Below are 27,589 nucleotides of genomic sequence, written 5' to 3' on the forward strand. Positions count from 1 at the left end.
GATTTGTTTTTATCCACTTAAGACCTGTGCAAGCTGTAGTCTTACTATTTTACCTTCGGTATGGATGTGGCTTTCATTTTTGTTAATTCTCCCTGGGGCATCGAGAGTCCCAGAATCATTAATGCTGTGTTGCAGCACGCTGAGTCTAACCTTCATGTGCTCCATTGACACAACCCTCTTTGACCAATTCAGAGAAGAGTGGTGAATGCTCTAGCCTGCGTGATGCTTGTGAACAGTGTTCCCCTCAGCTGCCCATGATTGTGTACCCCCTCTTGCCTGGTGACTGTATTAACAAGTTATCTGTCTGTGGGATTTCTAGCCTTTAAAGAAGAGTGGTTTGTTAGGAGTTTCCCAGTTGCTGCCTGTTGAAGGACTGCTATTTTCCATCTTCTGTGAAGAGAGCCTCCTTAGTTCTGTGCTCCTCCTTTTAATTAATAACTATCCTCATAATATAATACCCACAAATTATTGTAATAATGCTGGATCTGAGCTGTGTAGTGTCAGGGTTATCAGCTTTGTGCTCTCTGGGATATTGTCTGCTACAAAATATTGGCTTGGCTTATGTGCATGTGATAATATTGCCTTTCAGACTCCGTGCTATCTATTGCTTTTGCTCAGATGGTCTTATTAGTCTTTCTTGGGTTTCTTCTCTCCACAGTGCAGGTAATTTTTAGATTATGTTTCCTCCAAAGTCTTCAGCCTTTGTCAAGGAGTAACAAGGTTTCTGACAAAGATCCACAGTGAGGAAGACATGAAATAAACATTTGATTTTCCAAGAGATTTCGAATGTACTGGGCTGTGTCCCTATACTGGAAATAACTCTTTCTGTAATACGGGTTTTCTTTCTGTGTTTCTTTATTTCAGGGGTAAATCTGTTCCTCAGTAAAAGCGGGGAGGTACTACATTCTTGTGAGAGACAGGTTTGTTAGGGCTTGAAATAATAGCATCCATCGAATGAGGGGTGCTGAGAGAATTATATGTTCATCTAATCAGCCCAGCTGAATCTGGTGCTGAGCTCTGTATAGCTGAATTCATGAGTAACTTCTAGTTGTGGTGTCCATTCAGGGCATATCCATTTTAATGAGACTGCCCTGTAATGAATTAAAGTTACACAGCAGTGGTGGTAGGAAAGCTGTCCCTGCATGCTATGGTGGAAGGTTGGCAGATAAGATTTGGATGTTGTTTTCTCTTGGTTTTTTCCTTCCTCCCTCCTTATTTGTTTTTTCTCCTGTGTTGTGTGGCAAGAAAGGGAAAAGACAGGAACTCTGATGGAATTTAACTGAAAACTGATGAGGTCTTTCTCATCTCTTTAGTTTATTATTATCCCTGACATTAGACTGTTAATATTATTGGGCTATACTAAAAGTAAATTATGTGCTTAAAAGTACAATTTATTCACTCAGAGAACAGGCAAAGCAAAGGGGAGCAGCTATTGCATCCATTACTAAATTTCTACTTTTATGTAGAGTGATTGTTTCTAAAGAAATGTTCATCTCACGTGGACTTGCAGATCACAGTATCTCTTGCCAGTGCTGTCAGGATCTCTAAGGCTGATCTGGATGCAAGCTGGCCATGAGATCAATGTGAGAGCAGGTGACCACTGGCAGAGGTATTTAATTTGAGCCTGAAAAATACTGCTTGCTCTGACGATGCTTGGAGCTTTGAAACTTGGGAATAACACCTGATCTGTTCTGCAAGTTATTTTACTTTGTGTCCTGTCCCTCCCCTCTTTTCTCTAATGAAACTCTTCCAAGGCTTCTCAATTTCTAAAAATTGGGTTGTATGGGAGTCCTTTACTTTCCTATTAGTTGCTGGAGGCCGAAGAGACGGAGAGGAGGGGGGGAATAGCAACACAGGCTAGAAGATGAAAATAATAGCTTTTTTAATAAGGGAAATGCTGTCCCAAATCCCTATTAAACATGTGTTTTTCATGGATAGGTATTTCTTTAAGAAAACAAGAGATTATTCATTGAAAAAAGATTAAGCTGGGAGAGCACTGAACAGCTCTAATTGAGTGCTCCACTTGATCGCTGCCATATGTTTGGGAGAATGAAGTACGCTCTCCTTGTTGGCCAGGACAGCCTCTCTGATGCTAGCCAAAATCTAATGGGACTACTGTTGTCTCTTGTTATTTTCATAACCAGAGAATGAGAATAGACCAAAAGAGCACACTGCAGTTGGAAATAACTGTGTTTACTAGATATATACAAACATATGAACCCTAGCGACATAGATATGGCTATCGTGATTGGCTTCTGGCAGTTTTTCAGATGTAGGGGAGCACTGGTAGGTGATCTAAAAGCTGTGGCCGAGGATACTTCAGTTCTGTTCTTTATAGTGACTCCAGTTGTAAGTATATGTAGGTACTTCTGATTTCTGCCAGGAGTCGTTCTGCTGAACACAGTGCTTTGCACTCTTACAGAACTCAAAGCACTCTCTGTTCTTATGCAAGCTCTGTATAAAAGTCAGGACAGACCTTATCACTTTCTGTGCTCTGTGATGCTTTGTACATCACTTTGAGTTGTTCCACTTGGTGGAAAAGGCAGGTTCATTAGGAAGCAAGAATGAATATTTAGCTGGTGGTATGCCCATGCTAGAAATGTTTTACTATTCAGATATGGCCAAGAAATGCAGCCTTTGCAGACTGTCTAGGTCTAAATTCTGTTTGAATTCAGAGTTTGCCATATTTTGAGTTGGTTTGGGTTGCATAAGACACAAACCACGGGTTGCATAAGACACAAACCACAGGTTGCATTAAGGAAATGGATTTGGGTCTTTGATATTTGTAAGGCAGAAAATGAGTCTGTGTGTTAGCTTTGGAAATACTGTTTTTCTCTTTTCAGAAATACATCCATTTTACAGAATCCTCTCCGAGTAAACAGGCTGGAAATTGGTGGCTTGAACACATCCAGGATCCATCTTTGTCTGAGGCCATAGGGAGACTGATTAAAAGAATTTTTGGTGCTAAGAATATGGCCATTGCTGCCTGAATTTAGTGAACAAAGCTAAGTGAGAAGTCAGCTGTTGCTTCAATCTCATATGCGGATCAGATGCTAGAGGGGAACAAAGCTGACATTCCCACAGAAGAGAGCTCCAGGGGGATCTCAAGGAAGTATTGCCAAATACCAGGCTCCTTTGCTGGAAGCTTTCCTCTACCTCCTGAATCCAGAGTATAAAAGTTGGATAGAGAAGCACTTGTCTCATTTTATGACAAGACTCCCAAGTTTTTTGTAGAGTATTTACCCAAGTCAATGGCCTTTGAATTCAAAGTGCCATTGTGTGTTTGTATTCATGCTGTATACTGTGGCTCCCCAGCTGCATGTAAAGTCTTCCAGAGAGTGAGAATCTGAATTACTGGAGAAATTAATTTCAGAGGAAGATAGTTTTCTCCTTCAAATCCCTCACCAGTGTCTGCTTCCCCTTAATACAACTCAGCTGCCCAAATTGCTCAAATCTAAGTACAATTTTGAAGATAAAAACTTATGAAAACCAGTTAATAAATAGTATGATGTTAATAACGCAAATCACTATTGTTAATGCCATTAGTGCATGTCAGAGTGTTGTCAAATTCTAGATATGCAAAATCAGCAGCTTTCTATGCAGTGAAAGGCAGTTGGAGCTGAACTATATGTCACCAAAGCCAGAGATGCAGAATAGGTATCATTAGGTAGATCTTCACTTGCTTGGGTGATTTTTCTCTTGTCTTCATCATCTGAGAACTCAATAAGCATGTTTATCTCACCAAACCATTCCTCCATGGCCCAGATGGGGCTGTGTCAGCTGCCTCACTCTCTCATTCAGACTCTCCTCCTATACTATTGTCACTGCCTTTTCTGTGGCCAAGTGTTACAGGTCCTCTCTGCTCTGGCTACGCGAGGTGTTGTTGTGTCTATAGAAGCACTAGCAGGTTCAGTTTAATCCCTTTCTGCTTCCGGTTCCACGGTGTTTTGGGACTTGGTGCAGATAGTTTTGCTTTTAACTTGCGCATTCCTTCTCCTCAGATCAGCTCCTTATCCAATTGTTTCTTCAGTGCCTGTCATGCCATTTTCAGCCAGGCTAGCCTTTGGACTCCTCAGTTTCCAGTGTAATGTCTAGCTCAGCACTTATGACTGTACCAGGCAGCACATTGAGGTTAAAGAAGGGGTGTTCCATCAGTTCAGACTCATTGGAATTTCTTTGCATGTTTGGGTTGTTTTTTCCTTTTATTATTTTTTTGCCTTTTTTCTCTCTCACTTGTTCCTATACAAGCACACACACACATTTGCTTCACATTCAGTGTGGTGGTATTTTAAACTTCTTCATTTAAACTGCTATTTCCAGGTAGCAAACTGTACTCCAGCACTCACCTAGGGACACCAGCTGCCTTGTTCTCTCCTGTGCTCTTTCTGTATCTCATTGTAGATCCAGGCTTTCCCTGGTAAAGGGTGAAAGTGCTCTAGTGTTGGGGAATGTTTTGCTGCAGAGAGCACTTGTGGGCACATATATTATGTGACTATGAAGGACTCTATGACTCAGTTATATTGGTTTTAGTACTAACTTCCTATGGAAACAGAATCATCGGATAAAAGCTGCTTTGTGCCTGATATATCTTCTGCCCTCCCTTGTTACTTGCAGTCAGAATAAGTACAAAGACTACTGGGCAGTCAATTTTCACAGAGGATGCCATATAAAATAAACTTATGTGGTAAAATGAAAGATAACCCCCAGATTGTGCTGATCCCACCGTTCTGCCCAAATGCTCATTATCCAACGTTTCCAGCTATGCCAAAATCACCCTGTGCATGAAGAGTAATTTCTAAGAACTCAGGATATCCCAATTTACCCGTCAGTGCTAAATGAGGGGATTTAATGAATTCCAACAGAAAAATACCTAGGGTGGTTGTATTAACAGCAAGTTGCATTAAAAGGAATATTTTCCTCTACAGGGATTTCAGTAAAGAGACAATGTTTATTTTTTCAGTGGAAAATTGATTGTAACTAAGAGGATACTTGGCTTGAAAGTGGGGAATTATCATATCATATGATTAAATGAAAGCTTACCTTGTTATAAGGTAACTAGACATATCCCAATAGAATTGAGACAATGTTTGATTAAGCCAGATTTTCCTACTTTATATTCAAGGAACAAATTAAAGAATAATTGAGATCCTTTTCAGATCTTTTATAAGCTGAATATATAAAGCTGCAGCTCCAGGTGGCAAAGCAATTAGCTGATGAATAAAATCAACCACACTGTCATTTGTCAGATGTTTAAATTCTATAAGCCAGATAAATTAATGTGTTCCTTAAGCCAAATAAATGGTCATGCTCTTCATGTTACCACTAAATTCCCCTGGGAATGGGCCTGGGAACATGTTGATAGAAAACCTAGGAACTGTCTTATCAGAAGGGTCATAATTAAGTTGCCTGGTTTTGCATGTGTAAAATAAATGTTCCCTTTCATTGAAAAGATGGCTGTGATGATCACAGAATCACGGAATGGTTTGAGTTGGAAGGGACCTTAAAGCTCATCCAGTTCCAACCCCCTGCCATGAGCAGGGACACCTTCCACTAGACCAGGTCACTCCAAGCACCATCCAGTCTGGCCTTGAACACTTCCAGGGATGATGTGCTGCATTTTGTCAAATAGGAGGATAAGAGTTTGAATCCAAAGTGGTTTTCTCTTGCTGCAGGTGGGGTTTTGGCCTCTGAGCTTCTGGTTAAGGGCTGTGAAAGGCACAGTTTCATTTGCTTGTGCTAGTGCTCAGTTTGGCTTTGTAAGGAACATTAAACATATTAACCTGAAAGGTGAATGAGGACTGTGTTTTATAACTTCAGCCTCTTTGTGGTTGAGTTTAGAATGTGGGGTTATACTGTAAAACGTATTTCTCTATACTGATGAGTCTATCTGAAATGGTAATGTGGCTGCTCAGGTTGTTTGATAGTCAAAGCCCAGCCATCAGAGGCATGGCCTAAGCCTAATTTAAAGTTCTTCATACTTTTAAAGAGTTGACTGGTAGAAATTGTATCTTTGTGTACACATCTACTGTCATAAGTGATTTTCATACAATTAAAGAATCACAGAATAGTTTGAGTTGGAAGGGACCTTCAAAGCTCATCCAGTCCAACCCCTCTGCAATGAGCAGGGGCATCTTCATCTAGATCAGGTTGTGCAGAACCACATCCATCCTGGCCTTGAATGTCTCCAAGGATGGTGCATCCATCACCTCTCTGGGCAACCTGTGCCAGTGTTTCACCACCCTCACTGTAATGGATTTCTTCCTCACATCCAGCCTAAATCTCCTCTCTTTTAGTTTAAAACCATCACCCCTCATCATATTGCAACAGGCCCTGCTAAAATGTCCCCATCTTTCTTACAGGACCCTTTTAAGAACTGAAAAGATGAAGTAAGGTCTTTCTGGAGTCTTCAAAACGTATGTTTTGCAAGTGTTTAGCTCTTTACAGCTTTGGTAACAGGAAGGAGATGGACTTTACTATTTGTGATGAGCCCACAGACAGAGAAGATGTAAACTCTGGGTAATTTTGGTGTTTCTTTGCTAAGGGAAGAAGGTTACGATCAAACAGCAGCATTTTCTTGCAACTCCATGGCCTAATATTTGCCTGGGTCTTTGGGATGGAGTTTGCCAGCTGGACCCTTATGTATTAGTCCTCTTCAAAGATATCTTTACCCTTTTCTTTTTCCTTTGCTGATGTGTTAATCTATCTTGGGTGTTTAATGTACCTTGGGGTGAGCTCTTCAGGTGATGGGTAACACAAGTACCATTAAATGTGTGGTAGTTGGCTAAAATCAGTCTTGCACTGCAGATTTACCTCTAGTGAAATATTACTCTTTGTGGTGATAACTCAGTATCTATCTGTAACTTAGGGTCAGAACATTTGATATGTAGTTTGAGACATGAACTGGTGTTCTAGGGTGTATGTTTGCTTTAGCCTAGTGTTTTGCAACCTGCTAGCTGGTTTTTAACTTAGAGTGAATACCGCTGTTCCTTAAAACTCTTGCTTGTTTTCTTTAAACAAATAACATTTAAAACTGTAAAGAAAGAATGCTCTGAAATGGGTTATCTATTCTGTTCTAGATGCTTAATTTTTGCTCAAGCAGTGATTATTACAACTGAATGTGTTCCTCCTTTTATGGATGATTACCTGAGTTAGTTTTTCAATGCTTCTGATTTTCAGACATTTAAAACCAAGAAATAGTGAAATAATGGCAGAATTATCCTCTGCCCAGGATTTAGGAAAATCTGGAAGTGCACCTATGACTACTGTGTGTAAAACTGCATGACGAGGCACCTGTCATAAATCACTTGAGGCAGAATGGGCCCTGCAGTTCTATGTACAGATAGCAACTGACTTTGATTTGATCTTTCAGATCTGTTTGATGGACTTCAGGTCTTTAATGCTGAGCAGAGATCATTAATCCACATTGGAAATTGTATTTTTTAACTTGGATTTAAACATCTAGTACTCCAAGCAACTAAAAGTAGCTGTAGGAGGTATTTATTTTGAGAAGAGTGAGATGCTGGCAATCAGTGCAGAACAGCAAGTGCTGACAGACTTTATTTATGGGTGCATTTCACAGAAATTTGGTAGAAGTATCAGTGAGCTTGTCAGTTCAGCATCTGCTTTGTGCAGCTCAGATTGACACTAAGCTCCCAGAACTTGCAGTGGAAACCTTTATGTCCTGTGATAGGGAGAAAAGGGAGATTAAAGCCACTTGGGCTGCTCTGCAAAAGGGGTGAGAAGTAGTTGTGCTCAGTGATCTTCATGCAGAAAATCTCTTGATGCAGACATGACTTGAGTAGCCCACTTTCTGGTTTGTGGGCCTTTTATAAAGAAACATTTGTTCTAAGGCCTTCCACTCACAATGCTTTGCACGCAGTGGTTATCCATGCAGATTTTTGCATGTAGCAGAAGTCTTGCTGTGGACTTCCTTGCTAGAGACACAGTTCAGTTTCTGCTTTGCTGACAGTTCTTTCTTTTATGTTGGTGTTCCTTGAAGGCTAAAAGGGAAGTAGGCTATTAGAGCAGAATGGATTGGTTCAAATTCCTGGTCAGCTGAGAAAGCAGCAAAGGGTCTCAAATCAAGTTAGTTGATGCTCACTCCAACCTGCCCATACAACATCTGACAAAACTAAAGAGATTTCTCGTGCTACGGAAGCTCTGAAGAGGGGAATCTTCTAACTTCTGTATCACTGTGGCAGCAGTTCAGTCCGTCCTATACTGAACAGGAATGAGATGGCCAGGTATGAGGATGTATAATGCTGGTTATGAGGTTATATGTTAATGTCTGAAAAGGAAACTTACTGACCAGCACTTTTTAATCAATAAACACCCAATATCTAATTTCAGTCACCACGGCATTAAAGTGGCTGTATCATAATAAAGGCTCATGACAAGGAAATAGTTATTTAGGTGAGAGCAATGAAGAACTCTTTCTGGTAATGAAAAGCAACTGAAAGATGTCTGAGGGATCCTTTGCACTAATAAACTGACTTTTCTATGTGGGTCTCCTAGTTTTACAGGTATCCTGAAGACAACTATGTGCCTCAGAGCCCTCTTCCATCAGACCACTTTCATTTGAAGTATAGGGGGCTACTCGCGTGCTTTAAGTTCCACATTTGCTGAAGTGTCTGCTGCCCTGGTGTCTTTATAATTGCTGGGATAGTACAGCTGTTGTAGTTGGCATTAACAGTGATGCTAAGATGAGATCTGGGCGTCATTATGTAAAGGCCCAGATCTCAGAACCTGAAAAAGGAAGTGGAGGGAAGGGAAAAATGGAGGGACAGTTCAGGGTTACCTAAGAGGAAATCCAGAATGGGAGGCATACAGCAGTCCTTTCTGCTTGTCCTGTCCACATACAATTCCTCCAACTGAAAATCCTTCTGACATTCTGGCCCAAATCTTCCCATTCTTCTGTTACCATAAAAATTGCCTCCCTTGTACTGGTGTGAGTGGCAGCAAATTGTATCCATAGTCTCCATGTTTAATGAACATTTTCAGCAGTGTGTACGTGGGACTGATAATCACAATAAATTAATAATGACATTAGATTCTGATTAGCTTTTGAATGTACAGATTTTCTTATTTTCATTTCTGACATCTAGGATAAACTGAAAACATTGATTGTGAATACCAGCAGCCACAAAGCGAGGCCTTTAGCAGGTACCTTTGTTTATGTTCAGTTTGAGTTGTATGTGTCTTACTTGCATATTGAAAAGGGAATTCTTAGGTTGAACGCTTCATTCTAGTTGTAAGTAGATGAGAACAACCCAGAGCGTGGTCATCACGTCAGCATCGATAATCACTGCAAAGCACAAATCTATGGGTTTAAAAGTGGCACAACTGTGCAAACATTTGGCCAGGTGTAAACACTCACCTCTCACAGGACTTAATGAATTCAGGATAAAGGCAGAACAAGAGTTTTCCTCCCATCACAGGAGAGCAGTTATAAGAAAAAGCTTACTTTGAATTTCTTATTCACAAAAACAAATGAGAGGAAAAAGCTTTGTTTGCCCAACGTAGTCATCTACAGTTGTGGATTTGTGGGTTTGAGGAAAGAGGGGGAAATGGGTGAGAGCCCTCATATTAATACTTACTCATTTTTCACATCTGCTCTTGGTCATCTTGACTGGTCTTGATACAAAAAATATTTTCAGGGCACGCCTGGCTTGAATCTTCTGACTTCTTGCATACGTGTTGGTTGAGATAACACTTTTTCTTAACACCTAAGAACCTGTTCAAGTACTTTGAGAGTCTGGACTTCATTGCCTTCCCAAAAAGAACTGAAAACAGAGAATCCCGTTTCTCCACTTAGGCTATTTAGGAGCTGTGAAACGGTTTGCTGCCACTCTATGACTTTGCAGGTCAGATATCTTACCTATGAGCTCACAGTGCTCACTTGCTGAGATTTTGCATATCTCTAAGGGAAAAGTAAATGTAACATTTTGTCTGGTGTGTGCTAAAATTATTGTTTTTCTGTATTTCTTTCTTCATTTGCCTCCCAGTCTCTGTAAAGTTCAAGTATCTATAGGGAAGTTATAAACGTTCGACTTGTGTGCAGTTTGAGGTGTGCACAGCCCAAATCCGCTTTCTTCCCCCCGAGTGAATAACCCAAACATCACTGAAGAGTTTTCCCACACTTTGCAAAAATGGATCTTTTAAGCAAGATTTTGATGGTATTTTGGAGGCCAATTTAAGCCCCAAATGAAGAGGCTTTCTTTCCTTCTCCTGCCTCCCTGGAAGTTTTCTGCTACTGAAAAGCAGTTTAACAGAAGCCGCAGTGCAGATGCTACCAATTTGGTATTAAAAAATGGGAAGAAAATGAGGCCCTATGTTATCATATTAATAATATATTTGCAGCTATGTGTATATCCTGCAGGACAAAGTAATGTACAGTGTGAGCAGAGGCAACAGAAATAGCATTGTCATGGGATGTGCAGTTATATAGCTCACAAGTAGCAGAGGAAGCAGGATCCACAGGGTAGTCTTCCATAGTGAGAGATAGTGCAGTTAAATGGTTTATATTCATCCTTGTGTTGTGTCCTATTATATATATATATATATAAAATCTTTGCTTATTCCATGTTTAAAAGTGTACTTGTGTGCCACAGAAGTGATGCAGAAGACTGCAGCCATGATGGGTTGAGTTATGTGCTGTTTTGAGGTGCTTATGGTCAAGTGTTTAAGGATCCTGTAGCACCTCAAGTATTTTGCATGTTGTACCCAATGGCAGAGTCCTTCCACAGCTGGTGGGTTGTGGGGTTAGGCACAGCTCGTGTTTACCTCCACTGAGGTGTCCTGCTTCATAATGTGCTCTGTGCCACTGTTTTCAGGAAGAATATCATGGGAAGTTCAGTCAGAAGTCACCAGCCCAGTGTAGCCTGAAGGTACTTAGTTTCAGCTTAGCTTTTCAGCAGATTGTTTTCATGGGTGAATAGTTCTAAACTATTTTTAGGCATTCCCAGCAATTCCTATGGTGCCTATCCTTGATTTATTTTTTTTTTAAAGAAAAGGCAAAGAATTCCACCGTTGAGATTAAATAAGTTTGAATTAACTGTCAATTTTTAGGGTAGCGTAGAAAGGAGTAACTTCAGAAATGCCAGTTCCTGTTGCTCTGTGTCACAGCTGTTACACGTCAGCAGTTTTTAATCAGAGAAAGGCTGATGAAGGCCTGATGTCTTCACTGTGGGTTTTGCTCTTTGAACTGGGACAAGCTGCTCCCTTAAGGTGCTGCCCACAAAAGAGGGTGCAAGTGTGTACATAAATGTACATAAAGCTGTTTGGAGTAGGCGGCTGAGAGATTTGTGTGTTCATCCTATGACATACACATAGAAATGTCTTGCAGTTATACTCCAGCTCTTGTGGATTGGGCTACTTGGTACTGTTGTAATAAAGATAGCAGACTATGTCAGGGGAGATGTCTTCCTTTAGCTGGTACCACTGGCAGGTATATCTCTGCTTAAACCTCTGCTTGCCACTGCCCTTTGCAGATGTAGAAGGATACAAATACTACTTCCCTGCATTCAGGTGGAAAGTTTGGTGACAGCGATTCCTTGTACCAGAGGGAATCCTATGTGCTTTGTGAGCAGATTGCACTTAGAAAGAAAATGACTCTTCTCCAGCTCTGTGCCAGTGCACAGCAGAAACAGTGGAGGAGAGCAGCTGTGTTATCCCAATGGGACATATTGCCTGCTGGTGGTTTCATACTTCTCCCTGCTGCTCTGGCTCCTTACTCCACCCCATACGGTGTCTTACTACTAGTGTAAGAAACTGCTTGGGTAACAAGACCAAAATTTGGCAAAGGAAGAGAGGCACTCTCCAAATGATGAGTGTGTGTGGTTCCCATATAGCATCCTCCTTATCCCACTCACTAAACTGTATAACAAATAATCTGTAGTGGCAATGGGATTAACACATTTGACCCTTAGTGGCTCTGAAGGAATAATTGTGATGTCTCGGGTCAATAATTATGTGAACTAAGGAGGATTTGCTTGATGCACCATAACATCTCCTTCAGAGCCATTCATCCCTTTTGAGGGCCTATGAACCATTTCAGCTTCTCAGTCTGTGTTTATTATGCTCTGTCCTCTGTGTGTGTGTGGTTAAGACCTGGTACGTGTTAAAAGTAAACTCTGCAGTCTGTTGACAGATACTCTGATTCAGTTCTAAGATAGCACATTTGTCTGATTCATAAATGTCTTTTTTAATTGAAATGAGGCCTGCAGGCAATCTGAGATGATACAGTGGCAGGCTCTGGGATAGTTATTGCTTCCACAATCCAAGAGGAATTTCTGTTCCTTTTCGCTTTCTGTGTGCTGAACTCGTTTGCTCCTTTTCTATCAGCTGTCAGTCCACTGGTTTTCCATAGAAAGGGGAAGGGGGGGAAGTTGAGCAGAGTTAGCTTTTGGGGTTTTGTCTGAGGTTTCTCCTTTAAAGCTTGTTTCCATATGGAATTAGGTTGGATATAAGGAGGAAATTCTTTCCTGTTAGGGTGGTGAGGCACTGGAATGGGTTGCCCAAGGAGGTTGTGAATGCTCCATCCCTGGCAGTGTTCAAGGCCAGGTTGGAAAAGGCCTTGGATGATATGGTTTAGAGTGAGGTGTCCCTGCCCATGGCAGGGGGGTTGGAACTTGATGATCTTAAGGTCCTTTCCAACCCTAACTATTCTATGATTCTAATTATTTCTCTTTTAGGTTTCTTTCACTCTCCTTGCCCCACTCTTCCTGTCTGCTTTGCCCCAGTTAAGGGCAGATACGTCTGCATGTTCCCCAGGTAACGGCAAATAGCTTTTGAGTTTGACTTTAAGACAGGCTTTTCTGGTGGAATAGGTTAAATACTCTGAGCAAAATAACAGCTATTTTCACCATCTGTTTGCAGATACAGTTTAAGTATGTGAGAACAATTTAGATTATTGGGAAAAGAATCCACTGAATTAATGTAAAATTAACTGTGTGAAACTCAAATGAGTTAAATGTTTTATAGTAACAGGCAACGCTATTGGTCTTAAATCATTCAAAGAACAAATCTATCCAGCGTATAATTATTTTTCCAGTCATTTTTCTATTGTAGTTGCCATTAGTGGTTCTTATTCCATAATACCCATATGTGTCACCTCGGTTGGTGTAAATGTGTGTTGTGGTTTAAATACTTCGCAAATTAAGGACCTAATTCTGGAAATGCTTTCTGCTGGGGGGGGGGTATTTGCTCATCAGTAGCTTTTGATTTCTCTCTCAGGAGGGAAATATTTGCCCTCTTACTAAAAGTGTGTGCAGCATTTGGGATTGAATCCTTGCAGGAATTGTGCCGCTGCCTGTGATGTGTGAGAACAGCAACCAAACAGCAAACACTGCTTGACACACGCTGCTCTAGGTGCTGATGTGCAGTGTTTCTCTTGGAAGGTGGTCCTGCCTCACTGCAGCAGGTATAATGCAGATCTTTATCCCCTGTGTGAAGCAGACCAGCCCTCTGGTTTCAGTGTCTGAGGAGAGCATCTCAGTGCGTGTGGAATTCCTTCTTACTTCTGGTGTGAAACAGCCATGTGCTAACTGCCAAGCACTGGACAGCCAAATGCCTCACTAGTTAAGGGAACTTTGTACTGGCACTGATATTACAGTGGGTTAAAAAAAGTCTCTCTTTGAAATTTGCCAGTGTCATTTTTGTTAAGTGTCAAGAATGTCCATAGTGCCATCCAAGAAACATATAAAGTTCCCGATTTATACAAGCAGGGGACCAGGAGTTTCTCTGTAGAACAGTGTTATTTCAGCCTATTCTCCATTTTCCACAGAAACCACACGGGAGCAGTGTGGTCTAAGCCTTTGAGAAAGGCACTGCTAGTCTTCCCTCTGATGACTAAACTTATCTGTCAGAGGATGTCTCAGTCTGAGATATAAGAACACAAAACTGATGACAAGTAAAATATTTCACAGAATATTTATCTTTCACCTTGCAAATAGTCCTTTGTGAGAAATCAGATCATCAGTAAGGGCTACTTGGAGTACTTACTATATTGAATGAAATAAAGAATAAAGACTGTATTTTGTGCTGCTACATTCCATGATTGGGTAATATGAAGTAAGGAAGAAGAAGAAAAAAAAAATCCTGCTATTATGATGAGTCCATTAGCTATAATCAGCTTGCAAATGGAAGACACCAATATTTCATTTCATATCATATTCTGACAAGATGTAGTTACCAAGAAAAGGCAAAAAACCCCCAACCCTACCTTGGGAAAATGGCCGCGGGAGCCTTGTGGGTGGAGAGACTGGTGTGAATGTTGAAATGTTACAGGCTTTGTATAGACTGAAAATATTGACATTATTTCAGGTTGAGAATCTCTATGCAGGCTTTGCATTATAATGAATACTTTTGCTTGTCAAAGGCATGCACTGGATCCTTTCCGAAGGGTCAGGTATAAGCACAAAGGTCTTTGTAGTATCTGGTACTCCTAGGAAAAGAGAAGTAAAGGTTGCTGTTCCAATTTGGTCCCATCATACGGGGCCATAAGATGGGAGCACTACAATGTACTCTAGGCGAAGAGTCCCTTGCTAAATGGAGCAGCACAGATTGTTTGCCTGTGGCTTGTTGCAGTGAATGGAAGAACTCTCCTGTTCAGCCAGCCCGGGGGCTAATCCTTTTCTGTCTCTGTAGGCATTGGCCTAGAGGGACCCAATACTGAAAGCTGCTGGCAGCACCTACACGGGCCTTCCAGTACAAACAGGCCTACAGCGTAGGAAATAGTCAGGGGTGGTTGCTGCTGTTTTCTTCCTGGCATTGACTAGATCACTGGTCAAGAAGGTGATCACTGAGAGAACTCAGGACCAAATGGCAGGTCTGAGGAAGTACATGTATTTACTGGTTTAGAGCCTTAGGGAGCATTATGGAGAGAATAGTGTAGGCATCATAAGTTTGACTTCCACCTGTACAGAAATTCCGGTCTTAGAGTATGTTTTTGTTTTTATATTCTTGGTACTTGCTGCTCCTCAAATATATTATATATAATTTTTTATGTATATATTATATATATTATAATGGCATAGAGCGAAATTCATGTTGAGCCACTCTGATCTGTGCCTCACTGATCCCCAGTGCTTGGCAAATACCAGAGCTGACATAACTGGGCACTTTGTTCTGGCTGTATTCTCTCCTCCCAGGAGCAGTGAACAAGGTCAGTGATTCTTTACTGAGATGAGGGATTTTATTTCAATGGTCCTTAGTCCCTCTTTGTTTATGTGTAGAAAGGAAGACCTCCTGTTGTTTTGATATGATTGCTAAGGTCACTTTTTAGGCTGGTTGTATTTGGCTAATGATAAAAAGGGCTGCAGAATCTGCTGTTTGATATGTTCCATGAAGCCTTAGCTCGTGGAGTCAAGTGCAGTGTTGTTTTGGTTTGGGTGCCCCCTTTATTCAAAAAAAGGGGGAAGGCATTTGGTTTCCATTGATACGTGGTGAAGTGCAGGAAACTTGGAGGAAGATGACTGTTAGTAGTAAGCATTGTAAAAGGAAGAAAGCAGATAAAGAGCTCCAAACAAATACAGTGATGATTTAAAGTTAGTCTCACCGTTTTCAGGGCACATTGAAGGCTGGAGTGAGCAGCGCTGGCTGAAAGCTCTCCTCCTTTTGTACCCTTCAAAACAAATCAGGACCTTTATTTCATTGGCCAGATGATAGTGCTGAGTTGGGCACTAAAAGATGTGGGCAGCCAGGTGTTGAAGATCTTCACCTGAATAAACATCATGACATGTAGATGTTTGCTGTAATGTTGACTTTAACAGAAACTTTTGTGCTTTCAGGCTGCTGTCAAACACAGGTAGGGTGGAACCCCAGATTTGGGGCTTTATGTCCACACAGCCGTGACTAAGGCATAGCTCCCTCCTGGAGACTGAGCACTATAAAGGAATGGAGAAGAAAAGAGGGACTCAAACTTGTACAGGGGAGACCAGTGAAAACTTAAAAAGGAGGAAAGAGTTGAGAAAGTTCCAAAAAGGCTCTAGATGACATCTGGTGCTTTTCTGAGCTGAGACAGAAATGAAATGAATGATACCACCAAACATGTTTCATTCCACAGACGCAAAATGGTAACGTTCACTAGATACTGGGAGGTTGCTCTGACAAATGAAGTGCAGTCTGCCACTCCTCTTAGAGCCTGACTCCCTCTCAGGATAGGGCTGCAAACCTCATTTTTTCTGACCAAAAGTGCTAAATAACACTTGTCAAAGTACTAGACCCCAATTCAGCAGTTTCACTGGGGATGGTTATATTCTGACATTCAAAGTACATTCAGGAATTTGAAGCAGCATCTGTTCCTGTTTCCAAAACTTTGAAGAAATATCAGTGTATTTCTTCAAAGCAGCCAACTACAATTACTGTATTTGCAAAAGGAGCAGTGCTGGTGTATGTAAGAGTTATGTGAGCAGTTCTAATTTGGGACATTCTGAAATCAGAATCAGGATTCTAAATCAGAAGATTCAGAGCTCTTGAAACAGGAGACTCTTCCTACTAATGGGGAAGGCTTCAGCACACCTTAGTGCTGCACCTGCTCAGAAGAGGACCTGTGCAAAAGCCTGGCTTGCATAGGGATCCTGTGATCAGTATTTGGGATACCTGCATGCGGTTAATATACTCGCATTACTTAGGACTGCTGCCTGGGGTGGTTCAGCAGCAAAACCCACCAGTTTTCGTTAAGTTCTTACAAAGTTTATTCTTTCAGTAATTCCCCCCTCCCATTCATTTTTAAAGAAATCATTCACTTTATTAATTTGTTTCTTACTGTTCTCCAAGAGGATCTCCAGCAAAACGCCAACCCCAGCAGTGTGACACTTACACAGACAGGGGTGCGAAGTGCATTGCATTGACTAAATGTTGCTCCTAGATGCAGCTATTTTGTGGTTCAAAAAGTCCCTGGTAGTTTGACTGTGATTACAAATGCAGTGCACTCTCAAAGCACATAACAAGAAGATCACTGACAGACAGCAAGAGTTCCTTCAAGGAAAGGAGCCTCTGTCATTTCAAAAGCATAATATTCTCTTAAGAATGATAAGGAAAGATAGGATCCACGAGAATACACAGGAGATATGATGTTTCATTAAATGTAGATTACAGTGATCTTTGTCACTTGCATTTAAAAAGCAAAGCAGCACATAGTAATTTAATAAAGATAGTGTGAAATTCTTGACGTGTGACCTCATCTACTCATTTTTTGGGGCAAAACTCAGGTTGGGGGGGGGTACTTGAATAGGCGCATACCATTCTTTCACTCTAATTTCCAAGTATTGCGCCAGTGTCAAATGCAAAGAAACTTGTCCAGGACTAGTAAGATCTCCATTAATTGCCTTCTATACAAAAATATCTCATTGCTCATGTTTTTATGAAATGAAAATCATGTTAAATAATTTATTAAGAATATGGAAGATGTGCAAAACATATGACTTTATTTTAAGGGTTGAATCTTCACTTTGTTGAAATTGGCATAAATCCACCCAAATCAATGGAGGTATCTAGATTTACACCAGCTGAAAGGATCTGTTCTCAATTTTCTTTACAGTTTTTTGTGGCATTTTTCCAGCCTGAAAACAAATACTGAAAAATAATATACTGCAGTGTTATTAGACTGTGTATATCTCAGTCCACATCAAGAAAATAGCTGCATAAACACACATAATATAGGTGTGATAATCAAATGCGAGAAGGGAGATGTCCCTATGTACCTTATTAATCCTGACTGTGACTCCAAAGTCTTAGTGAGTGGCTGAATACTGCACTTTGAGCAAACTGGACCGGCCTAACAGCATATGGCTAATGGAGCTCGCTGAGCAGGGGTTCTGGCTTTCATTCAAGTGGGATCCCTTGTGGACACTGGGAGAGTTGGAAGGGAGGGAAATCAATGCAGCTGAGTCTGCTGGCAGAGAAGGTGCTTGGAGCTGTGAAACTTCCCCAGAAGCAGAGCAAAGACATTGAGTGCTAACGAGGCATTTTGAGCTTCACAAGTTGTGGGAGAAACAGAAGGGATCTCAAAGGGACTTGCTTTGATGAAGAGATTTGGGAAGGAAGGAGGAATGGAGGGGTATGCTTTGGTGACAGGTTTGGTGTAACTGTAAGCCTGGCTAAGCAAGTAGGGAACCAGCTGAAATGAAGGAAACAGAGAGATGCTTGGCAAGTCAGAGAAGACAACATATGTAAGGGAAGAAGGTTCTTGAACTACTAAGATGACTTTGAGCTACACCTGAAAAGCAGGAGAGGCACAGGAATATGTATGGGTGTGAAATGTTTTACCTGAGTCTCTAGATGAAGAGGCACGTGGCTTTTGATGGTTGTCTGGAATGTTTCAAAGAGGCCATGGAAAGAACATTAGTTACAGCCAGCTCAGATGAAGGGAAGTGAAAAGCACACAGGGCTGTGTGGGATGGGACCAAAGTGCAGCAACCTCAAAAGAACTTAGTAGTAAAAGTCTTCCAGGGCTGTCTGGGAAATGATCAGTGGTGGTTCAGGGAATGGACTAAGATGTGAGAAATCTGTGTTCAGTTCCTGGTTTAGTTCCTATTCACTGAGTCACTTCATTCTGGCTGTGGTGTGCTTCTCCATCTGCAGCACAAAGGTAAATCCTCTTCTCCTGTTCTGATACTTAGATTGCAACCTCTGGTTTTCCTTTACAATGGGTGTGAGGTTCCATGGCTCTGCAGCTGATCCCTCAGCCTTACTGTCACACAAATCATTAATGTCAGCTATGGAGGGTCAGTTATAATGTAAACTACAGGAAATAAGCCTTTGGAACAGGTTCCAAACAGGGTCACCTGCTTTTTTCGCATATGGGTTGATTCTTGTTAGGAAAGGATATGACAAGGAATGGGCAGCATAATGAAGACCTTTGGAATGCTTGACTTGTGTTTGTTTCACCTCAGGAGTAGGTCTTCCCAAATATAAATTCCAGCTGAAAGCTGGTCTCCTTCCCTCTTCTCAAACCTGTCCTTTCAGGTCACACTGTTCCATGTAACAGCAGATGAGGTTTTGCTGTGTTAGATAGCAGAGAAATGCATTCAAAGCGCAATGGCAAAACAGACTGGAATGTCATGTTGTAGGGAATATTCTTCTCATCACTTCATTTTAGAGGTGAAATAGGACTCACGAGAGGATCACAAGGACCAATGGGAGGTAGCAGCACTGATTTAACACACGGTAATTAAGCCTTATTTCCAAAACAAGGTTGGAAGCCTGGTTGGAAGTGAGCAATTGCACACAGTTGTGTTGCTGGTCTTAGTGAAGTGGCCATCTCTGCTGGGATGGGCAACAAGCAGCATTTCTCAGTAGTGTGACATTTACCTATTCAGTCTCTTTCCTCTTCTTACTCCCCTATGGCTGGAGTTAATTTTAGTCTTGTATCTCATGCTGGTCTCTCTTTCCCACTTGGAGACAGTCACACAACAAATCCTTGCCTGTCCACTCCTGTCTCGATCTCTGGGGCACTGGTGCTTTCAGAGCACGCAGCCACCCAGACCCTTGGACAGTGGGCTTACTACTGATGTGCTCCTGCATGACTGAGAGGAAGCAGCTTGGAATTAGCAGGTCTTAGGTTTGCCTAGCCTGCGGCTCATTGTGAGGCTGAGGACTTGGAAGCTGTGCAGTGTGACACTGAGGATCTCTGACCCCTCTTTCTTGGTTCTTTTTCTCCCAGAAATGAACTGAAGCTCACACTTGTTTTTCCTTAAGGAGCTCTGAATGGCAGGGAAGATAGCTGGTGGGTGTGCTTGTTGCTTTCTGTACTCCAAAGCACATCTGTGGGTTTTTCCTTCTGTAGCATACCACAGTGTTTCAGCCAGTATTTTCTTCTGTTAGATACCTGTATGCAGCTGCTTCAAAAGTAATCCTCTTGGTGTAGAAATCAGTATAATTCCTGTGTATGAGTAAGTGAAATCTGGTAGTACAAGATTCTAGTCACTTTAGATGGATTTCTATACATAGATTTGTTTGTGTGTGTGCAAGTGCATACGTGTGAAATCACACTTTTACATGGCTGAAATCTTCAGTGTTCTTAATAAATGGGGAAAAATATGGAATGCTTTATTTTCATCAGTAGCTTCATCTGAAACAGCTCATCATTTGTTTTCTGATTTTAATTGTATTGAGAAACATATTATAATCTATTGTTTTATTGCATTAGTCCGTTAACCTTTGGGTTGTGGAGCAGCAGCAGAAAGCCTGTTCTTCCTTCTATCCCAAATAATTGAAGTACAGTGTTCATTGTAGGTTTAGGGGTTTTCAAATAACTGGGGGCTGATGTGAAGCTTTTCTCTCTTAAACTTTAGGGACTATGAAAAAATCTGACTCCCAGACCTTCTGTCAGCCTGAAATCTTTTTGGTTTGACACAGAGTCCAAAAGAGCCTCAGAAACTCCATTTGGAGCTCAGTATTTGTGGCCACATGGCTTTGATCTGGGTTGAGCAGTTGTGAGGGGCCGTGGTTTTTGCTTAGGATTTCCAGCACATCACCATTAATCAAATGTTCTGACAGGGCTCTATGAGGAGGCTGATACATGCTCTGCTTTCTAAAATGTACATCTGGCACACTCCTGTCATGGTCTGAGATGCAGAGATGTTCACCAGTGGCTTTTTCAGGTGGTTCTACATAGAGAGCCCTTGGGCTCTCAGTGACAGTGTAACCTCAGAAGCTGAACAGAGGTATTTGTCAGCTTCTTACACATACTGCAACGCTTGCAAAAGGAACTAGGGATTCCTGATGCTTATTTTTCACTTTGGGTAAATTGGAATTTATAGACACCAACTTCCTATTGGGATTGTAAGGAGTTAGGAACTTATAATACAGGGGAGCAGACAGGGACAGACTTTCATACTTGAATTCTATCTGCATTTTGAGAGTGTCTGCATATGGTAAGAGAACGTACCACCTTGGGCAGATGTAAGCAGGTGGGTCAGGGTGGAAGTGGCCAGACAGGGCCTGTTGTACATGCTGACTCTGAGGGATATGGTTACTGGAAGGACCTCAGTATCAAATGCCACTCAGCAAACCAGTGGAGAAGGGGTGTGAGTCAACAAAAGAAATACAGCTGAGCAGAGAAGTGGAAGTCTCACGTCTCTTTTGGCTTAATCAACTGCAGCTGGTCACAACTTCCAGTTATAACTAATGTAGTCCGGTACAGCACAGCATGGACAACTTGGCAGGACTAGCATTTCAAATGATTTGATTACTTTCCCCCCTTCTCCATTATGCACCTCTTAAACGTTGATTTAATAACTAGAAATGCCTGACCTGCTGGAGGCTACAAAGGCTGGCCATTGGTCTGCGGCGGTTCTGTGGTGGGTGTTTGAAGGCGAAAATACAGCCTGGGGCATTGTCACTTCTGGTCATGCAAGAACATGTCATGTCTTTGTGATATGGCTGGGAAAAGGTTGAGTGGGCTTTGTGACTATGGTAGGCAAACGATAAAGCAGCTACTGCAAACTGTGCTGCATAACTGGACAGAAAGAGCGCTTCCCATCTGGGAAGTTGTTGGAATCAAGCATGGGGTGGTTTGCTGCAAGTTAGTGCTGGTGCTGCGGATAGAGCTTGGGGTTAGGCATCCAGTGTTAAAGGTCTGAGGAAGGAAGGTGGCAAATGATCTGTCCTAGCCCTGTTTCACTCCTGACAGCTGCCTGAGGATCATGTCAGCCCCCTACATCAAGGTGCAGCATCTTGAACAGTTCCAGCCTGCCCTTTGCCTTCACAATCGTCCCTTTCCATGAAAGAACGCTTTTGACCTTTTGCTATCCCAGAGCTGTACAAAGGGGCTGTCCCCAGTACTAGATTTTACCCTGCTTGTTCAATCCTTCAAACATGTTTCATTTCCTTGTCTTGCACTAGAATATTTGATAGCAACACAATGTCTTCTAAAAACGTTCTTTGAGGTTTCATCTTGAGGAATCTTGCACCCTGACCCAAACCCAGCTCCTTTCCTGGTGTCACTGTAAATCTATTTTTACTTTGTGTTCTTGGATATCCAGCAAAGCTATAACTGAATAAGCTTCAAGCGAACTGAGGCTGTTCCTCAGCTACAACAAGGCTATATTTATACTGAGGTTTGTTTGGACCTGATGAGTTAACACCATCAGACTTGACTGCCATTCTAATCAGGATGAAGCCAGAAATGGCAATCATCATAGTGTCTGACCATCCTCCTTGAAATTTGCTAAAGCCTTGCTCTAACGTTAGAGGGAAGGAAATATTGAGAGGCTGCCTAAGAGGATTTATAAACCCTCCTGAGCCTATTCTTTTTGCTCTTTCATTTCAAAGCCATGCCATTTGCCTTTCTTTTTTTCCAGGTCAGAGTAAGTACTTCTCTTTCACAGACACCTTAGCACAGCTTCAGCATTTAGAGGCCAGTCCTGTATCTGTTGAAGCCACTGATTCTGGGCATGTAGAAGGGAGCCCTTCATGCCAACCTTTGCCTTCGCTGCTCTGACCTTAACTCTTTAAACACAGTGCTCAAACTTCAGTCTGAGTTATCCAGCCACTATTTGCTCAAGGCACTTACCTCATCATCAAGAGATTTTGCACCTCTCAGTCTAGGAATTTTTATGCCTCCAGCACTTTGTTTGAAGGGAGGAAGCGCTCTTATCTCCGTATTACAGAGGGATAGCCAGTGTACAGAGAGATTAAGTGACTTGGCCAAGGTTCCTCACATGCTCAGTGACTGGGAAGAGTGGAGCCTCTGGTATCTCACTGTAGCTGTCCCCATCCTTGTCTGCTGCTTCACTCTGTGCCCTGTACTTGTGGAATAAATACCAGGGCAGGGATGGGACATTTGTATCTTGATAGAAGGGAGCAGTTGTTTCAAGCAATCTGAGGAACAGGTTTTCCAATGTACCCTTGTGAAGTACCATCATTGTAGCATATTGAGTAATTTGGATAATTTGCATTGAATGCTCCTATTGAGGAAAGAAAGTTAATCCATTGTTATTGAGGATATTACAGTATTGGGCACCCGATGAGGGGAAGAAAGACTTGTGGTAAATAATGAAGCCACCTGGTAGGAAGAGTATGAAACAGAATATTCATTTTTCTTCGATGGGAATAACAGATGACAAAAGTGAGGCTTTCTTCAGATTGTTTGTTTACAGACAATTCATATCCACTGAGACTCTATGTTAAATTCGCTCTCTGATGTTAATGTTTGCCGGATGCATGTGGCCACCTGAGTATGTTCTCATGATCTTACCATTTATTTACCTTGATATGAAACTCCAATTACTGTCAGAGATGCTTCTTGTTAAACATGGTAAGATCTCTGGCTTCTGAGAGCGTGAATATGTATTCTTTACTCTGGGGCCACATTGAGCAGGATGCTAAGGAATGAAAATACTGGGGACTTTGGTGCAAATTAATTAAATATCTAAAGATAATGATGTAGTGAAAATAGTTGGAAGAAGGTTGTGCTTTAGAGACAGATGAAATTTAGAGGAGGAAATAATACAGTTCTGTGTTTGTCTTTCTGTTCAGGAAGCTTTGCCAACACTCTGGCTTTTCTTTTATGTAACAGTAAAGTCCAGTGCTTCCAAAAGCTGAGGTCATATCACTTTTATTAGAGTGTATTCTTGGTAATACAGCAGATGCTCAGGGGGCTTGTTGCTATGGTCTCTGTAGACATGCAGTGCTCTCGGAAGTTTTATGTTGTAAAAGTCCCCAGCTTTCAGCTGTCATTGTGATCTGAGGGCAGACTGAGACAGATGAAGAAAAAATAAAGGAAACTGAAACACGGAGATGAAGAAACATGGAAAGAAAGGTTATGGTGCTAAAGTCATATAAGCTCAGTTGTGGGGTGGACGTGAACACTCTGCATCCTTGACCTGAGCCCTCAATAGCAGTTTGAGCTGTAAATCTTGCTGGCATCCCAGAATGCCTTCCTTCAAATCCTGACTGGCAAATTATTTCTGAGAGGACCCTGTGCTTTTGGAGCACATTCTAGACTCCAGGGATTTCACAGTGTCATGCTGTCTCAGCAGTTGGTAGGCTCAAGAGGAGTGGCTGAAGATGTGCATCTCATGATTAAGCATTGTGATGAGCAGGAGTTGGGAACATAGAGATACCTACATAATTCCTTTTTTTGCTTGACAAGAGATGGTTCTGTGTATCCCAAATTCCAAACTCACTGATAAGCAAACAAAGGATATTTAGATAAGGAGGAAGAGCAGGAAAAGAGAAATATAACATTACCAATAGTATTTCATGTAAGTCTCTTTGGATTGAGTCCTGTTTATAAGATAACTAATTTTTCAAACATAAGAAATGTCAGATCTATATTGCATCTTCAGAGGTCTCTTAATTTAAGCTGTTAAAGAGGAAGCTACTAGAACCATAATGTAGGTCAGAACTGGTAAGAAAGCAGTTATACTAAAAGAGAAACTGCCATGCTGAAAGCGAGTTACTAAAGGAAAGTCTCATGAATGAGTTTTGGCACTGGATTTGGTTGAAGATTTTTCTTTAATGATGCTGGCATGAAAATTGGAGCATGCTTGTATTGATAGGGAAAACTGAGATGCACTGGCAATACAGAAGAGGCCTTAAATCTCCCATGGGAAAATTAAGATAACCGTGAGAAAGTAAGTGAAAGAAAAGGAATTAAATTTACTAGTGAAAAATATCAAGTTACACTCATAAATATCCTATTTCCATTGTAAACTCCCAATTTAGACGTAGATAAGTAGGAGGGAGACTGGAATGTATTATTTCCTATGGAATGATTGAAAGATATAAATGGTGTTCTTGGACGACAGAAAAGAGATCTGCCCTCTGTAGTTACCCCCATGTGCTAATCCTAACCAACCATGTTCAAGAAGGTGAATTTAGAGGAGGTTTCCTAGGATACTCAGGGTTTATCTCCTGGGGAACTATAGTTTGTTTAGCTTAGTGAAAGCAAGGCTGAAATAAAATTGTCCTAAAATCATGAGTAAAAGGTAGGAAAATGCTATGTGTGAAATGAGAGCTAAAAAACCACCACCATGAAACAAACCTGGAAGAACTTCAAAATATGGGCTTAAATGCCCAAAGGAAGGTGAACAGACATATCATCTGGAAGCTAGAAGGTGGTTACTAGTCCTGGAATAGCTTTAATAAGAGCAGGATGTACTTTCTGGGCTCTGTGCCTGCCTCAAGGCCTCCAGTACCACCTTTAAGGATGAAATTCCTATGTCCATGTAGCCCACTCTTCAAAAATAGCGTAGTGATTTTATCTTGTTTAGCTGAACAGCTAATAAATAGCTAACGCCAACTTCATCTGGTTATTGCAGGTGTCTTGAATCCTGCTTCTGGAATGATGCAATCAAAAGTGTTGACATTTATGGTCACGAGTGGTCTAGTCTTTTCTTGGGTACTGGCTGACATTTTATGGTCCTGTGGCTGGGTCAACTGCTGCTGTTATTACCAGTGCTGGTTTTGAAGCTGCCTTTTTACTGTAGAGCTGTAAAAAGGTTTTGGGATGGTGCTTTCCACTCCTACCAGAAAAAGACAGCGACTCTAGAACAGTGGTAATGGGTGGTTTTGTTTGTTTTCCCAACAATGCTTTTTTGGGAGTGGGGGTGTCCCATGTCATCTTACTCAGCATCTTTCTTAAACAGCTGGTGGCGTTTGTGACTCCAGCAACATGCTGTTGCACACTGTCATTATACCAGAGGCAACTGACTCCGTCTCCAGCTTTCTGCCTTGCCTGGGAAAGATCACTACCTGGATGAAGGCCAGTTGGCTGTAACTAAACCCCTTCCACAAGAGATAAAAATGCCCGGGAATTCGTCCATCCACAGAGCAGAAAAGATTTGCTGGCTTTCCCACAATCAGCCAAACTGCTGTTAGTGGGTGGACAGAGAGAAACTCTTACACTTAGTGCAAGAGCAATAGTTTCCTGGATAATGTGGTGATAAACACAGCATTGATACCTAGAGCTGGAATTTTTACCAAGCAAGCCGTTCTGGCTTCTACCTATCCAGGCAATGGGAGAAGCTGTGTTGCTTGTCAGTGAAAGCAGAGATTGAGCAAATTCTGAGCTATTTTGCAGAATTCCAGCCCAGGTTGAAAGAAAACCTGAGATTTCTTTTATCCAAAAGATTTTCTTAGGTATTTAAGAGCAGGGAAAGCTTTGCTCTCCACGGCGAGTAAAATACTTCTGTAAGGTGACAAGTAAGAAAAATGCCAAAGTGCTTCTAATAATAATTAAAGCAGTTGCTAAGCTTTGCTGATTTATTTTCTTAGTCTGAGCTGTATTTGTGCATTTGTTTTATTTATCACAGAATACTGTAATAACAATATCAAAAGAATTTACAGTGGGGTATGCTACGTTGCTTTCATCAAAAAAAAAGTTACAGCAGATGCTTTGAATTTACTGCAGATGGTGGCAAATATTTGCCTTATTATAAGGTTACACTACTAGAGTGTCATGACTGTTATTTAGTAAATCAGTTCATGATTCAGGTGGTAATATCTATTAGCTGTGGCTGGCAAAGCTCTAGTGAAACAGCAAATAAGCCAAATACTCTGCCAGTTCTTGCGCTTGAAGAAAATGAGTTGTTTTTTCTTCGGAGAAATAAGAGCTTTTTGGTTAACTCTTTCATATCCACCTCCCCTTCTTGATTGTGAGTTACTTCAGCCCTGCAGCACTCCCTCCTCCACAGAAGTAATGCCTGAGCACAGGCAGGACCATTGACATGTGCTGATCACGGTCTCTCATCAGAGGGATCTAAGGTGTGCTGTTTAAGAGCCTCACTGAATCAAATGTGAATCAAATTTATATGATATGAATTCATATGAATGAATTCCTAACAGAGGAGCAGGGAAGTGGCCTTGTCCCCTGGGACTGGTTGCTTTTTCTGAGGTTCATGCTATAAAAGAAAGTATATGTTGGTTGCCAGGGCTCCAAGTGCACTGGTAAGCCTTAATGACCCTAATAATCTTCACCTGAGACCTCCACCACACCGGTGTCCAGGTGTGCTATTTAAGCTCAGTCTCTGTCTGAGCTTTCTTGCAGTGTTGGTCTGCAGCTCAGTAGTAGCCTTGCCCCTTGGTGGCTGTGGAGATCGTCGACTGAGATCCTCACTTGCTAGTTGGGATTGGGGTCTGTCTTCTTGCTGTGGACCTCCATGGTGATCACTGCCTCATCACCACTCTTGGGTGACCCTGGCTGCCACCCTGGGACTGCCCTTGCTCATCTTGCTCAGGTATGGTGGGGCTGAGCCTCTGCTGCTGAGGCCTCAGCCATAGGATGTCCCTCACATTTTGGATCCCTGTCCCTCATGAAAAAGCTGGCTCTGATATTGGTCTAACTAGTCCTGCTTATTAAAAACATCATGTGTATCTCAGCCCTCTGTGTCTGTAGAGTGAATATAAAATAGGCAAATATGAGTGGGCTAGGTCCATGTGTTTTCTTCCCCTTTTGCATCCCCACCTTCCTGCCCCCCACAAATGTGGGAGGAAGCCAAATGTGAAGAAAGTTGCCTTTTATTCCCTCTTATCAGCACTGCTTGTTGCACCTGGTGCTGAGCTTAATGTATGAAAGACCATTGCTGCATCCTGTCTGAAGTTACGTGAGAGCCTGTTCATGAGGTAATTCAGGGCAGATTGG

General features: G+C 41.7%; 2 long non-coding RNA genes across 2 annotated transcripts in view; one reads left to right on the top strand and one right to left on the bottom strand.

The window, feature by feature from the left end:
* The window catches only part of LOC133213756 (uncharacterized), a 532,499-nt gene that overhangs the window by 340,097 nt on the left and 164,813 nt on the right, over positions 1-27,589 (bottom strand). The window lies entirely within an intron of this gene.
* LOC133213784 (uncharacterized) lies at positions 15,074-17,166 on the top strand. Its single transcript, XR_009725891.1, has 2 exons — positions 15,074-15,163; positions 15,789-17,166. It is a non-coding gene; the product is annotated as an uncharacterized LOC133213784 (long non-coding RNA).

Source organism: Neopsephotus bourkii, unplaced genomic scaffold, assembly GCF_033783945.1.
Source record: "Neopsephotus bourkii isolate Nb327-2 ecotype Australia unplaced genomic scaffold, CSIRO-AGI_Nbou_v1 NB_845, whole genome shotgun sequence".
In the NCBI taxonomy this organism is placed as follows: Eukaryota; Metazoa; Chordata; class Aves; order Psittaciformes; family Psittacidae; genus Neopsephotus; species Neopsephotus bourkii.